Here is a 15353-nt window from a genome sequence, read left to right on the forward strand (position 1 = left end):
CAAATCCCCACACAGCCATGAAGCTCACTGGGTGACCTTGGGGCCAATGGTAACCCCCCTCTGAATACCGCTTACCATGAAAACCCTATTCATAGGGTTGCCATAAGTCAGAATCGACATGAAGGCAGTCCATTTTTTTCATTTTTTGTTCCACCTAAGCTCCCATAGGACCCACCCAAGGAGACATGTACACTGTTAGATATATTTATTTTTCAAGGTTCTGTCATGCAATTATTTTAATAACTGATAACTGATACAAAGTGTCGAATTACTTGCTAGCACCTTTGTGCTATAATATGATTTTATTTATGTACATATAGACATACATTTCCACTGTTGCAAAATGGTAAGTGCTCCCAATTTAGGGCAACTTTTGTGCCCCTTGAAACTGACCCCCAATTTTAGTCTCCCTTTCACCTTTGACCTCAGTTCAAAGCCAAACATTCTCCATGGAGAACTTTCAGTTCAGCCCTAGTTATGGGATGCAGCAATTTTTGAAATCTGCAGCGGGCCCTTGGGCACCAGACTGCAGAAGGCCCTCAAAGGCAGGAGTGGTGGTGGCGACACAGGGACACTACTGCCACTGCCAGGGACTTAATTGCACCTGGCCATGTCAGTGCTGTAGCGTGCAGTGCGCGTACACCTACCATCACCCAAGATGGGAGCATGTTAATGCCCCCACCCCCACTTGGGTGATGGCAAGCATGTGTGTTCAGCGTGTGCTAGCTCGCTGACATGGCAACATGGGAAATGGTGTGGCCAGCCTGCACCAGCAGCAGTGAGGGTGTTGCCTGGGAGGATGGGTCCTGTTCTGTGATCCACAGTAGCATCGGGTCACAGGGCGCATTCTCCATGACCCAATGCTAGTGTGGATCACAGCATAAGCTGCACCCACCCAGCCCCAGCAGCAGGGACCCCTCTCACTTGTAGGGGCCCTCAGCCAGTGCCCAACCTGGTTGCCTGCTGGCACTTGGCCTGGTTGTATGTGTTGCATAGGATTACGTAAATCTGTTTGTTCCACACTTCATCCTTCTGTGCCATAACTTTAAAATGTTTGCAGCAATAGATATCATCCCAGTGTGCAGGACACGGAATAATGGGCTCAAGTTGCAGGAAGCCAGATTTCGACTGGACATCAGGAAAAACGTCCTAACTGTTAGAGCCATACAACAATGGAATCAATTACCTAGAGAGGTATTGGGCTCCCCGACACTGGAGGCATTCAAGAGGCAGCTGGACAGCCACCTGTCAGGAATGCTTTGATTTGGATTTCTGCATTGCGCAGAGGGTTGGACTTGATGGCCTTATAGGCCCTTTCCAACTCTACTGTTCTATGATTCTATGATATCAGAATGCCCAAATGACCATGTAATTCCCTGTGTCCCTGCCTAAATGTGTAGTGGTAGACAAGGGGCTATTGCAGGAAATGGGAGGTTTGTGCACATCTTCTGTTTTGTCATCCAGTACTCTCTCTTTCTCTGTCATGCACTGCAAATGACCCATGCAACAGATTGCAATTGGTTCAGGCCCATAGTTTTTAGCTTCACTGAGCATTTCTAAGCAATGATATACAGAGGGCACAAGAGGGTAAATAAAAATCACCTTGCAAATATTAGGATAGTTTGGTGAGCTATACAAAGTATGTTTGGTGAGCTGTCCAAAACATGTTGACCTAAAAGTAAAGTAATGAACTCAGTTTTACTAAATGGTAAATGGTAGATATTTCCCAGATGAGTATAATAACAGTAGCATATAAAAATTTTGCAGGTTAATTGCATTAATACACACATACAGAACTGTATGAGCGACATTGCTAGAACCACACCACAGATCTATTTTTCCTGGATTGCAGTGCTTTAATATGATGCCTTTCAGCATGAATTATGAGTGTGATTAAAGTATTTAGGTGAATGAATAATGATATTATGATTAATTGCAATGCATGAAAATGCCTTTGCTGACATCTCCATAGTGGAAAGAAAGAATTCAAGGTAATAATAATAATAATAATAATAATAATAATAATAATAAAATTTTATTTGTGAGTCGCCTATCTGGCCGAATTAACGGCCACTCTAGGCGACGTACAACTTCACAGTAAAAATACAATAAAAGCCAAAGAGGACCACAACAATAATAATATTACCATATTAAAAACTAACCCACCCCAGAGGTCCCGTAGGCCTGCCTGAACAGCCAGGTCTTTAAGGCCTGGCGGAAACCTATCAAGGAAGGGGCATGGCGGAGGTCAAAAGGAAGGGAGTTCCAGAGGGTGGGGGCCACAATCGAAAATGCCCTCTCTCTGGTCCGCACCAGCCTCGCTGTCTTAACTGGCGGGACCGAGAGAAGGTCTTGTGTGGCTGATCTTGTTAGGCGGCATAATTGGTGATGCTGAAGGTGCTCCTTCAGATAAACTGGGCTGAAACCGTATAGGGCTTTAAAGGTCAACACCAACACCTTGAATTGGGCACGGTAAACAACTGGTAGCCAGTGTAGATCTATTAACACTGGAGTGATATGATCACGGCGACGGCTGTTCTTAATCAAACGTGCCACCGCATTCTGTATCAGTTGTAATTTCCGGACTGTTTTCAAGGGTAACCCCACATAGAGCGCATTACAGTAGTCTAAGCGGGAGAAGACCAGGGCATGTATCACCCGTGGGAGCAGATGGGCAGGAAGGTAGGGTTGCAGCCTCCTTATCAGATGCAATTGATACCAAGCTGCCCGGCTCACTGCCAAGACCTGAGCCTCCATGGACAGCTGGGAGTCAAGAATGACCCCAAGGCTGCGGACCTGGTCTTTTAAGGGTAACCTTACCCCATTGAACACCAGGTCTATATCCCACAACCTGCCCCTATCTCCCACGAGCAACACCTCGGTCTTGTTGGGATTTAGTTTCAGCCTATTCCTTCTCATCCATTCACTTACGGATTCCAGGCACTTGGACATGGTATCCACAGCCAACTCTGGTGAGGACTTAAATGAGAGATAGAGCTGAGTGTCATCCGCATATTGGTGGCACCGCAGCCCAAATCTCCTGATGATGGCCCCCAGCGGCTTTACATAGATGTTGAATAGCATGAGGGAGAGGATAGAACCCTGTGGCACTCCACAATTGAGAACTCTCTTGTTGTACGAGGGGGTGAAATAGTTCATTTTCAGTTATAGTTGTTTGATGTTTTTGAAGAATTTAAAGGACACAGAGTTTAAATTAACTACCCTGCACATAGTGTGGAATAAAACATTGTGACTTTTTAATTTAAAAAATATTGTAAAAGAAATAATGAAACATCTTTGTTAGAATGTCTGGGTTTTTATTTTGTCTTGCTTTTGTATATTTTCTTTTGACAGCTCTCCATAACTTATAAAAAAAATAAAAATTGAATTAGCCATAACAACCTCTTATGAAACAATTCTGTATTAGAGCATTTTAAGTATGCAGACAGACTAGCAGAAATATAATTTCCACTGAACAAGTGCATTTGATTTTTTCCTGAAAAGTCTCTGATAAAACAATTAATATATAAGTACATAACCAGATCGACTGTTCTGAAATTTAAAAGCAGATTTTTTGTTCTCCTAAGCACTGAGTGCAAGCAGGAAGAACACATGGGCATTAAAAGAATGTAGCAATATTTGATGCTCCATGTGGTTAGAATTGCCAAAGGGTTATCTTTGTCAACAATATTATTTGCAAAGTGACTATGTACTAGGGCTGGATCATACATATATGTTTGTGGCTTGAGTCTTATAGTAGCAATGATGATCTGTATGTGTTAAAGAGTCATCGCAAATGAAATACCGTAGGCAGAGTTCCCATAACACATTAAAGACAAAGCTTTTCCAGGTAGTCAGTCTCCATGTTTAGCTGCAAATAGGGATGGGATATTCTTAGTTTGCCCTTCCTTTTTCCCTTGCAGCCAGGATTAATCTTTCATTTGCTGGGTTCACCTGAGATCAGGTAGTGCCCCTCTGTTGAATTTTATACTGTAAGCTCCTTAGAGCAAGGATCTGTCCTCTTCTACTCTGATGGTGCCATATAAATAAATAAATAAACAGTTCTCTGTAACAGAAGGTAATTCAGCAAGAAAGTGTGAAAGACTTCATTTGAGACAAGCAGGTCTCGGTTCAGTTTATGGAGGCACAAAACTATTTGCCCTTCTCACATACACACATACACATACACACACACACACACACACACACACTCTCTCTCTCTCTCTCTAAATGGTCGGAATTGCCACCTCAACAGTTCAGCAGGGACAGGCATTTTTGCTGCTTCCCTCAGGCATGAGCGCCATCTTCGGCACCTTCCCCTGTTGCCTCTCCATGTCCCGATAAAGCAGAGACTTCTGGGCCTTCAGCCAGCAAGCCAGACACATGAAAATAGACTCCACATTCTGACTCTCTTTGGGGTCCTTGGCTGAGGTTTCAAATAAAAGCATGTTGTGTGCATCGGCAAACTTCAGGGCCACACTGGATGGCACCTGGATCTGGTCCCGCAAGTCACACTTGTTCCCCACAAGCACCTTTGGGACAAGGGCAGGGACTGCGTGGCCATTGCACTCCTCAATCCAGGTCTTGAGGTTGAGGAAGGAAGCCATCTTGGTGACATCATAGACAAAGACAACAGCATGCACATTGCAGTAGTAGTGCTCCACCATGCTCTTCCGGAACCTCTCCTGGCCTGCTGTGTCCCAGACCTGCACCTTGATATGCTCGCCCTCGATCTCCACTGCCTTCTCCCTGAAGTCCACGCCGATGGTGGCTTTGGTGCTGGCCGCAGAAGCGCACCGTCAGGCAGGTCTTGCTCACGTTGGAGTCGCCAATGACGATGATCTTGAAGGTGCGTGTCTGCACCGACTGCTCCAGCGAGGCCTCCAGCTCCATCCTGGGAGGACGCGCCGTCAGCGCTGGCTGGCTAGGCGACCGTAATGCTCCGCTTGCCTCTAGTGGAGGAGCGCACGGCACAATGGGAAGATAAATGAGAAATGCCAATGGAGGCAGGACGGCAGGATGCGCCGAGAAGCTCAGGGTCGGCTCGGTGGCGCCCGCATGATGGACGAGGCGGAGCGCTGCACTCCCACCTGCCTGCCAGACTCCTCCAAGCCGTCGGTCCAGCCAGCCGCCAAAAGTGTGAAAGGAATACAGTGTTTTGGCCCATAGACTGGACGGTATGGATGAGGTAGGAGCAACTACTTCCACACCTGGCCCTCCCTCCACTCAAGCCCTCCCTGAATCTCAGATACCTCCAGTACAGGAGGAAAGACATCAAGATTTACATAGCACCCAAGGCCCATTCTGTATCACCCCTGATCTGTAGATACCTGGGCCACATTGGCACAATGAAAGACCAGTAATACACACATATGGGTGCAAACACCACCCACACACCATGCATATTGCACTGGCAAAGCTGTACAATAAGAAACACTTTTAACCAATGCAGTCTTGCATCACAGGTACAGAAACAAACTGATAGAAGAACTGACTAAAAACACTTGGATGAACTGATGCTAGAGTTACCAGGTCTCCAGTTTTTACCTGGAGACTTCAATTTTTGGGGGTCCTCTCTGGGTCTCCAGGTGAGTCACCCCAATCTCCAACCCCTTAGCTTTCATTTAAAAAAAATCAAGTTCAAAGGTGGTCTGGTTCAAGAGATACACCAAAATGTCAGCCACCCCCCTGCAACTTCTGTTAGTACCAGCTGCTAAAATCCCTGCCATTTCAGGTTTTTATGCAATAAGTGAAATCAGAGTTGTGATTGAAAAGGGATTTGTTGATCTCCAGGCAATAACTAAAAACCTTTTGCAAGTTCTGAAAATAACTTCGTTTTCCTGCTTGTCTGCACATCAGTAATTCAGTAATTTTATTACTTTTGGCAGCATCAACAGTACTTTCTCTGTGCAGGAGATCTAGAACAGAAGATCACAGCAAGATGTTGGTAGGCATGCACAGTAAACAGTTTTAGGTATGATTGTAATAAAAGTGTACATGCAGGTTTTTTTAATTACTTGCAATAATAGCATATTGTAAACTTTATTTTTCAAATAATTTTTGAACAGAAATCTAAAAAAGTGTACATGCAGCAGCTTATGATACCAGTACAATGTGTTATACTTTTCTAATTATAAGGAGTCAAACAAGTTTAAATTTTCCTGGGCTGTTGAAGAGGACAATTATTTGTCTAATTCATAGCCTGTTTTGAAAACCTTCCCAATATGAAGCTTTAATCCTATACATACTTTTCTGGGAGCAAAGCTGCAATGCTAATCCCACATACCTGGGAGTAAACCCCATTGAATTCAGTAAGACTTACTTTTGAGTCGACATGGTTAAGATTGTGCTATTAATCAATGGGATTTTTGAGTGAACATAGCAAAGTATTGTGTTGCGAATCTTTCTCTCCCCCTCCAATCCTATTTTTTAAGCAATTAGGCAGGCTTCAGTGTCACTGGGGACAGTGTAAAAGCCAGAATGGAACGGGCTAGAAAGGACACTTTATAAAAGAAATTGATGCAAAAAACACTGTGTTGTGTTATAGACACCTAAGAACAACATTTAGGAGCCAAAAACATATCAATATTATATTTTATTAACCCTTTGACAACCATCCAGAATGGAATGGAATGGCCTGGAATGGCAGCTACCCAGTGAGCCAGACCTACCAAATTCACCAGTCACACTTGAATAGATGGGATTCATGAAATAAGCCACAAAATGTCCATGTAAACCACATTCTGATACCTGTTCCAGACTATACTACATTTTACAGGAAATGGCATGGAATGGCAACTATTATCAAGCCAGAGCCATCAAATTCACCAGTCACACATGACTAGATGGGATTCATGCAATAAGCCACAAAACTTATAAGGAAACTGCATTCTGATTCCTGTTCCAGGCTATAATACATTTTTATGGAAAATGGCCCGGAACAGCAACTTTTCAGTAAGCCCTACCCAAATTCACCAGTTACATTTGACTAAATGGAATCCATGTAGTAAGTGTGAAATCCTATGGGCCTCACACTTTAGTCAGAACCTTGCAGACATGAAGGAAATGATGGGAAGAATGACCTGAAATATGCTGCAGAGAACACGTACAGGGTATGTTTCAGAATGTTCAGAGAAAACTGTTTTGCTTTGTTTTGTTTTGTTTTACCTTGTTTTAATAAAGTGCCTCTGGCAAGATCTGGATTTATATACAATGGAAAGCTCCATTTTCTTCCACATAAGCCACAAAATGTCCATGGAAACCATGTTCTGATACTTGTTCTCAGTTATATGTTTTTACAGAAATGACTGAAATGCAACTGCTCATTGAACCAGACCTACCAAATTTTCCACTTGCACATGATTAGATGGGATTGACTCAATAAGTCACAAAACTTGCACAGAAACTATGTTCTGTTACCCATTCCTGACTATAATATGTTTTTATGGAACAAGGCACCGGAATGGCAACTTCCCAGCAAAACAGACCTACCAAATTCACCAGCCACACTTGACTAGATGGGATTCATGCAAGAAGCCACAAAACATCCATGGAAACCACGTTCTGATACCTGTTCTAGGCTATAATACACTTTATGGAAAATAGCCTGGAAAGGCAACTTCCTAGCAAATCAGACAAAAAAATTCACCATGTGCACATGACTAGATGGGATTTATTGTGTTCTTGCTTTCTTTTTATAAGTCGCTTTGAGTTCTATTGTTGAAAAAAGTGACTAATAAATACTAGTGATAAATAAATAAATACATTTATGTAAAAAGCCACAAAATGTCCATGGAAATCATGTTCCATGCAATAATACATCTTTCCTGAACATGGCCCAGAACACAAACATCCAAACTAGCCACACCAATCAAATGCACTGTCATGCGTAACTGTATGGGGTCAATGCACTAAGCACAGACCTTTCACAGGAACTACATTCTGGGTCCAGTTTGTTGGCCCATAATTTCTAGCTAACCAGACCAACTAGATTCACAAAAGACTGGATGAGATCAAAGCAACAATTGGCAAAAACTCCACAGTTAACTATGGCCTGATGCCTGTTCTATGCAATAAACAGTATCCTTAGGAAGGTGCTTAGAATGTCCACTTGTGAGTTAGCCACAGCAACAACATTGTTCTGTTACAGTTAACCCTTGAAAGCCCTGAACAGCTTGGGGCCTCGTTATCTAAGGGACCACCTATCTTGGTATAAACTTACCCAGTCATTAATATCTGCAAGAACTGCCCTTCCTAGGATGCCGTTGCTTGCAGAGGCCTGCCTGTTAGTCATGTGAGAAAGGGCTTTTTTCCTGTGTCATTCCCAAATTGAGGAATGCCCTTCCTTTAGTCTAGACCTACGATAGGCTCCCATTCTCCTGGCGTTTAGAAAGAGTGTAAAGACACATTTTTAAAATTTATGCTTGCAAGTATTTTTAATTCCTTGTGAATATTTTTAATGTGTTTTAAATAATTTTATTGATTTTTGTGTGTGATTTTATTGTTGTATCTTTGTGGCCTTTTCGGCAAAGAAGGCAGTAAATTATTTATTTATTTATTTATTTATTATTATTATTATTAGCAGCAGCAGCAGCAGCAGCATTTCCCAGTGTAGATAGCAGTTGCAGAGGTTAAAGCCCCCATGTCAGGAACCCAGTATAGATCAGCTACCCTAAGCATTTTTTGCAAAGCTTATCACTCAATTGCTAATTGTGTGATTGGTATCTCATCTATTTTGGCCCTCAGACTGGCAGTATCTCTCCAAGGTCCTGCCCTTCAGCCTTATTATCTGAGAGCCTTTTAACTGAAAGGTTCAGTCTGTTCAATGCGTGGGACTTCCTCCTACAGGTTCCTGCTTTGAACAATTAATAACCTTGGTTTTGAAAGTAGTTATGTCAGAAACTCAGTTCACAGAAGGCAAACTGGTGAAGCTAAGACATATATAACTTGGCACAGAACTTGTCTGCAAGGCAGAGGTGGAGTCTGAGCCCAAACACACAAGAGTGCTTCTTTGAACCCAGTTTTCTGCTGTGACAGCACATCTATTTCACAAAAGGCAAGCCTTTTCTTTCTCCCCTCCACCTTCTGCCAGCCAACTTGCCCCCCTCTCTCTCCCCCCCTCCCAATTCACCACCCATATGCAACCTGGTAGCAGCACCAGCAGTGCTGCTTAGTGGGTGCAAAAATAGCAAGAAAGGGTATTGCTGATCATCCCAGAGGTTCTTGTATCATCACAGGGACGTCTGCATGTTATCTCTCATTTCTCCATTGGGGGGACAGCAAGATGTTTTTGGTAAAAACCTACAATAACCCAGAACAGGTATCAGAATGTGGTTTCCATTGAAGTTTTGTGGCTTATTGTGTGAATCCCATTTAGTCATGTGTGACTGGTGAATTTGGTAGATCTGGCTCACTGGGAAGTTGCAGTTCTGGGCTATTTTCAGTAAAACATAGTCCAGAATGAGCATCAGAAGGTGGTTTCCATGGAAGGTTTGTGGTTTATTGTGTGAATACCATCTAGACATGTGTGGCCGATGAACTTTGTAGGTCTGGCTCACTGGAAAGTTGCCATTTCAGGCTGTTTTCCATAAAATGTATTATAGCTTGGCATGGGTATTAGAACATAGTTTCTGTCAAGAGTGCCTGCTTTTGCTAAGGTTTACTAATAAAGATGGTTCTGTAGCAAGGAATTGTGGGGAAACATCTTGACTGAATTAGGGCCTCTACCATGAGACTGTCAGTTCCCACAGCTGAATCCAATTAATTAGGCAGTAAGTGAGAATACCTGCTTATCAGCCTGAGACTGATACCTGAAGGCCACAGGCCTGGGAAGGTTGGAGAAGCATGCGACCATTAGGCACGAAAGCTATGGAAGATTTCAGCATCAGGGAGCCCTCTGATTGGCTAATTAATTCCTGGCTGTTGCTGGGCTTTTCCCCAGGTTTGTAGCTTGGGGGTTCTCCTAGAATCATCTCTGTCACTTGAGGCTCAGGTAGCTTCAGTAGCACGGAGTGCCTTCTACCAACTTCGGTTGGTGGCCCAACTATGTCCCTAATCTTGACAGGGATAACCTGGCTTTAGTTGTCCATGCTCTGGTAACCTCCAAATTAGATTACTTCAATGTACTCTATGTGGGGCTGCCTTTGAAGACAGTTTGGAAACTGCAGCTTGTGCAAAATGCAGCAGCCAGATTGGTAACAGGGACCAGACAGTCCGAACATATAAAAACGATTCTGGCCCGCTTGCACTGGCTGCCTGTATGTTTCTGAGCTTGATTCAAGGTGCTGGTTTTGACCTATAAAGCCTTACACAGCTTGGGACCACAATACCTGATGGAACGCCTCTCCTGATACAAACCCACCCGTACACTACGGTCAAGATCAAAGGCCCTCCTCCGGGTGCCTACTCCAAGGGAAGCTTGGAGGATGGCAACAAGGGAGAGGGCCTTCTCAGTGGTAGCCCCCCAAATTATGGAATGATCTGTCTGACGAGGTGAGCCTGGCACCAACACTGTTATATTTTTGGTGCCACTTCAAGACTTTCCTCTTCTCCCAGGCATTTTAGCATGTGTTTTATACTGTTTAATTTTTTAAATTGTTTTTATAAGATCTGTTTTAAATTGTATTTGTTTTAATGTTTTTAGTTACTGTAAACCGCCCAGAGAGCTGCAGCTATGGAGCGGTATACAAGTATAATAAAATAAATAAATAAATAAAAGTAGAGCTAAGATTTTGTTGCCAGACCCAGCCTCCAAGAGGTCTTCTGTATCTTTAAAAGTTCTGCAGGGGGAAAGGAGAATTCCACCTTGTGGTTTTTCTCATTACAGGGTTGCAAGAACACCTGCACTTGGCTGACATTCTCTTCTCCTAAAGATACAGGATAAGTCTCAAGCCTGGAACCTGGCAACCCTAGTCTGGATAGCAATAGAAAGATGGAACCCTACATCAGGTAGAAACACCAAGGAACACTGGGGAACAAAGAACAAAATCTTAGCTCTACTTTTATTTATTTATTTATTTTATTATATTATACTTGTATACCGCCCCATAGCTGCAGCTCTCTGGACGGTTCTTGGCTCTTGTCTTTTGGAATCCTTGGCAAGTCTGTTTCTGGCACTTTGGTTTCCCATTGGCCCATAGTGGGCCACCAGGTTTAAGGGGTGGTAGCAGCCTACCCACTTTACAGGATTGGCATTGGGCTTAACTCAGCCCAGGTAAGGAGGCATGGGTTGAGCCTGGCCAGGATCAACTGCCCTGGAGCTGGGAGTTGAACCTCCAAGTTCTTTACAGTTTCCATGTACACTTTGTGGCTTATTGCATGAATCTCATCTAATCATATGTGACTGGTGAATTTGGTGGGTCTGGCTTGCTGGGAAGTTGTCATTCTGGGCCATTTTCCATAAAAATGTATTATAGCCTGGAACAGGTATCAGAACATGGTTTCTGTGGATGTTTGTGGCTTATTGCATGAACCCCATCTAGGCATGTGTAACTGGTGAATTTGGTAGGTCTCACTCACTAGGAAGCTGCTGTTGTGGGCTGTTTTCGGTAAAAACCTATATTTATTTATTTAGTTAGTTTAATTTATATACCGCCCTAAGCCCGAAGGCTATAGCCTGGCGCAGGTATCGGAACATGGTTTGTGTGGAAGTTTTGTGGCTTATTGCACCAATTCCAGCTAGTCATGTGTGACTGGTGAATTTGGTAAGCTTGGATTGCTCAGAAGTTGCCATTCTGGGCCATTCCATTCTGTTCTGGATGGCATTTTGGTTGATAAAGAATTAATAAAATATAATATTGAAATAGTTTTGGTTCCTAAACATTCTCAAGTTTCTCTAACACATCCCAGTGTTTTTTTTGCATCAAATTCTTTTATAAATGGCCTGTTACGTTCCGGCTTTCACTGTGTCACATGTCATTGCTTTAGTTGGGTAGGAAACTAATATTTAAAAAAATGTTCTGTAATGATGAACTGTTTTTGACAATAAACTATTATATGTGGCATATGTATTTTTACATCTCCAGTGTGTGTGTATATGGAATCTTTCCAACAACCCTGTGAGGTAGGGTTGGAAACTAAAGCAGCTCACAACAACAAATAAATTCCTTTAAAATCCAGTAACAACAAAACAAGTATGAAACAGTTGTAAAACAGCTTAAAGTGGCACGATTCTGAATTTTGGGTTAGAAGAGTGAAGTTCCTTATCACTTGAGGGTGCAGTCCTACTTCCCTGTTTGAGTAAACCCCACTGAAGACATTGGGACTTGCTTGTGAGTAAATATGCATAGGATTGCACTGTAAACATCTTTACAGATTGTGCAATTAATAACCATCTTTGACATTCATGCTTATATAAATATTCATACTATGTCTCGATATGTATCTGCTTTCACATTATGGTAGTACATTATCATTTCCTCTACATTTTAAGTGTGCCCTTCTTCCTTGGGGTGGTCATGGTCCCACTCTCTTGTTTTCACTCTGAGGGGCAGATTAGACTGAGAGATGGTGAATAACCCGTGGTCATTAAGTAAACTGTGTAGCTGATTTCCATTTTAAAAATTAATTATAATGATTTATATGCAGGCAAAGTTTATGATGTAATACAGATACAGATCCACATCATACATTTAAAGCACATCCAACTCTCATTTAAAGCACATGACTTCCTCTAAAGAATCCTGGGAGGTGTAGTTTCAACCTCACAGTTATAGTTCCCACCACCCTTAACAAACTACAGTTCCCATGGTCATGGTCCCACTCTGTTGTTTTCACCCCGAGGACCAGATTAGGCTGAGAGATGGTGAATAACCCATGGTCATTAAGTAAACTGTGTAGCTGATCTTCATTTTAAAAATTAATTAAAATGATTTATATGCAGACAAAGTTTATGAAGTAATACAGATACATATAATACATTTAAGCACATCAAACTCGCATTTAAAGCACATGACTTCCCCTAAAGAATCCTGGGAAGTGTAGTTTCAACCTCACAGTTATAGTTCCCACCACCCTTAACAAACTACAGTTCCCATGGTCATGGTCCCACTCTGTTGTTTTCACCCCGAGGACCAGATTAGGCTGAGAGATGGTGAATAACCCATGGTCATTAAGTAAACTGTGTAGCTGATCTTCATTTTAAAAATTAATTAAAATGATTTATATGCAGACAAAGTTTATGAAGTAATACAGATACATATAATACATTTAAGCACATCCAACTCGCATTTAAAGCACATGACTTCCCCTAAAGAATCCTGGGAAGTGTAGTTTCCACATAGATATTAGAAGGTATATGTTTATGAAATATAAGAGAATCACATGGAATGAGGTGGGGGGCCCAAGGCCTTTTGAAGACCCCTAGTATCCAGTCTCACAGAGAACTTAGCAGTAAAATCAGGCCTGTGAGTAAGGCCTGGAGAGCAGGCAATGGTCAAGTTCACCTCACCGTGAACTCTGCTTTTGCCAAGAACAGGCCTGTGTATGACTGACTTTGATTAATGAGTATATTGTTCAAACCAAATGAGCATATAACCTGTGATTGATATATTATATATATTATACTGTTTGATCCTGGGAAACTAATTGTTAGTGAAAGAATAGTTGGCAAATCAAATATATGTTATTCTTGTTCTGTAGAGCAATGACTCCGACTAGCGAAGAACTTTGTAACATTATCAGAGTAGGAGTGAGATAAACTTTGAGTTTTAATACTGATTTCTAAAATAACCCGGTGTGTTTAATACAAAGTTTGTAAGTGGTTTTCATGGTAAAAAGGTATTCTGAGGTAGTTTGCCTTTTCCATTCCTCTGAGGCTGAGAGATAGCGGCTGGCTCAGAATCAACCACTGTATTCCTTGACTGTGTGATCTTCAGTCATAATCCACCACTGTAATAATAACCTCTTCTCTAACTATGTATTTTCTTTAATTTAGGAATGGGATTACTAAGGAAACATAAGGAATAAGAACCCCTATAGCAACTAATAAAACTGTGGTGCTCATGAACTTCTAGTTACCCTAAGCTGAGTGAGCCAAACCCAGCCTGGTATCGTTAAGGAACATGTTGTAGTATCTTCAGGTGTACCTGGATTAGCCTGGCTGATCAAGAACAATGGAACACTGGAAGTACCGGGTATGCATGAAAGCCCATTCATAATAGTAGAATGTAGTGTATGGTAGTAACTAGTTTCAACTGGCCTGGAAGAACATTAGTCATGGGGGACAGCTGAACAATGGTGATGTTAATAAGATGGACAGAAAATTGGAATAAGAAATATATTTAAACAGTGACAAATTACTTGTACATGTGTTCATGTAAGAATTACCTAATGCTTTCTGATTGGCTTGGAAAGATTGCAGGGAGGAAGAACTGTTGAGTTATGTGGGAAGGAACTTGTGGGATTGGTGAACTAATGTCACATGCATATTTAGTACTGTATAAAAGAGCCATGCAGACTGTGCCTCATTGTAGTCCTCTCCAGACTCTCTGGAAGGCTGACCATGCGTATTCTGGTAAAGAATAAAGGCCTACCTTTTTGCTTCAAGGATGTGTTTCTTCAAGGACCCCCAATCCAAAGAACCCCAAATTCTCCAACACTTACTCATAGGAATCTTGTTGTGGTTGGTATGGTATTGCATTTAGGAAATCATCACTTTATTTCCTTTTTGTATTTGCATTTCATTTACCTCTGACCTCACTCCCTTACATCCATAGAAGCAACAACAGTGGTTCCATGTGCTCAGTTCAATCCCCTTAAAAGCCACTGATGATGCACCTTGTTATTTCATGATACTTTGTTTCTTGCCCAATAGTGGTAAAAGAGAATTCACATACTGGGAAATGTGACTTTGACTGCTGTTGATCCCAAGCTACTGCCTGTGAAGGTAGACCAAACCATGTGTGTTTTCTCTCTGTCAATTATTATTCACTGGAATTGCGTTGGCTGTCAAAGTGAGTTTATAGCAGCCCACAGGGTAGGCAGGTAAGGGTAGAGAATTTCTTAAGTCTTACTCATTTCTCAACCCTCTCTCTGCAGTGAAGAGTCAAATTTGTAGAAGATATTTGGAGCAGCCATGTTAAAAGGCAGGGACAGGGCTTTGGGGTCATTCATCTTCACTCTTGAGTGCTCCCATCTAACATTTCCACAATGCTAGGCTCCCTTCTTTCTACAATGGTCTTCTGGTGACTGGCCTGGACTGAGGGCACTTAAATCCTTCTTGCCAGAAGCAAGTAGGCTTGATTAAATGTTCCCTGCTGAGGCTTACTAAGCAGGTGAGAAGGAACTTCACTTCAGCTGGACCTGGGAACACCCTCATTTAGCTAAGATTTCTATCTTAATTTCCAGAGAATTTT

The 15353-nt window shown here is 42.2% G+C and overlaps 1 pseudogene; it reads right to left on the reverse strand.

Moving 5' to 3' along the window:
- Nucleotides 1–4229: 4229 nt before the first annotated feature.
- Nucleotides 4230–4893, reverse strand: LOC133389940 (ras-related protein Rab-33A-like; annotated as a pseudogene).
- Nucleotides 4894–15353: the final 10460 nt, after the last annotated feature.

Source organism: Rhineura floridana, chromosome 8 (assembly GCF_030035675.1).
Source record: "Rhineura floridana isolate rRhiFlo1 chromosome 8, rRhiFlo1.hap2, whole genome shotgun sequence".
NCBI classification, from domain to species: domain Eukaryota; kingdom Metazoa; phylum Chordata; class Lepidosauria; order Squamata; family Rhineuridae; genus Rhineura; species Rhineura floridana.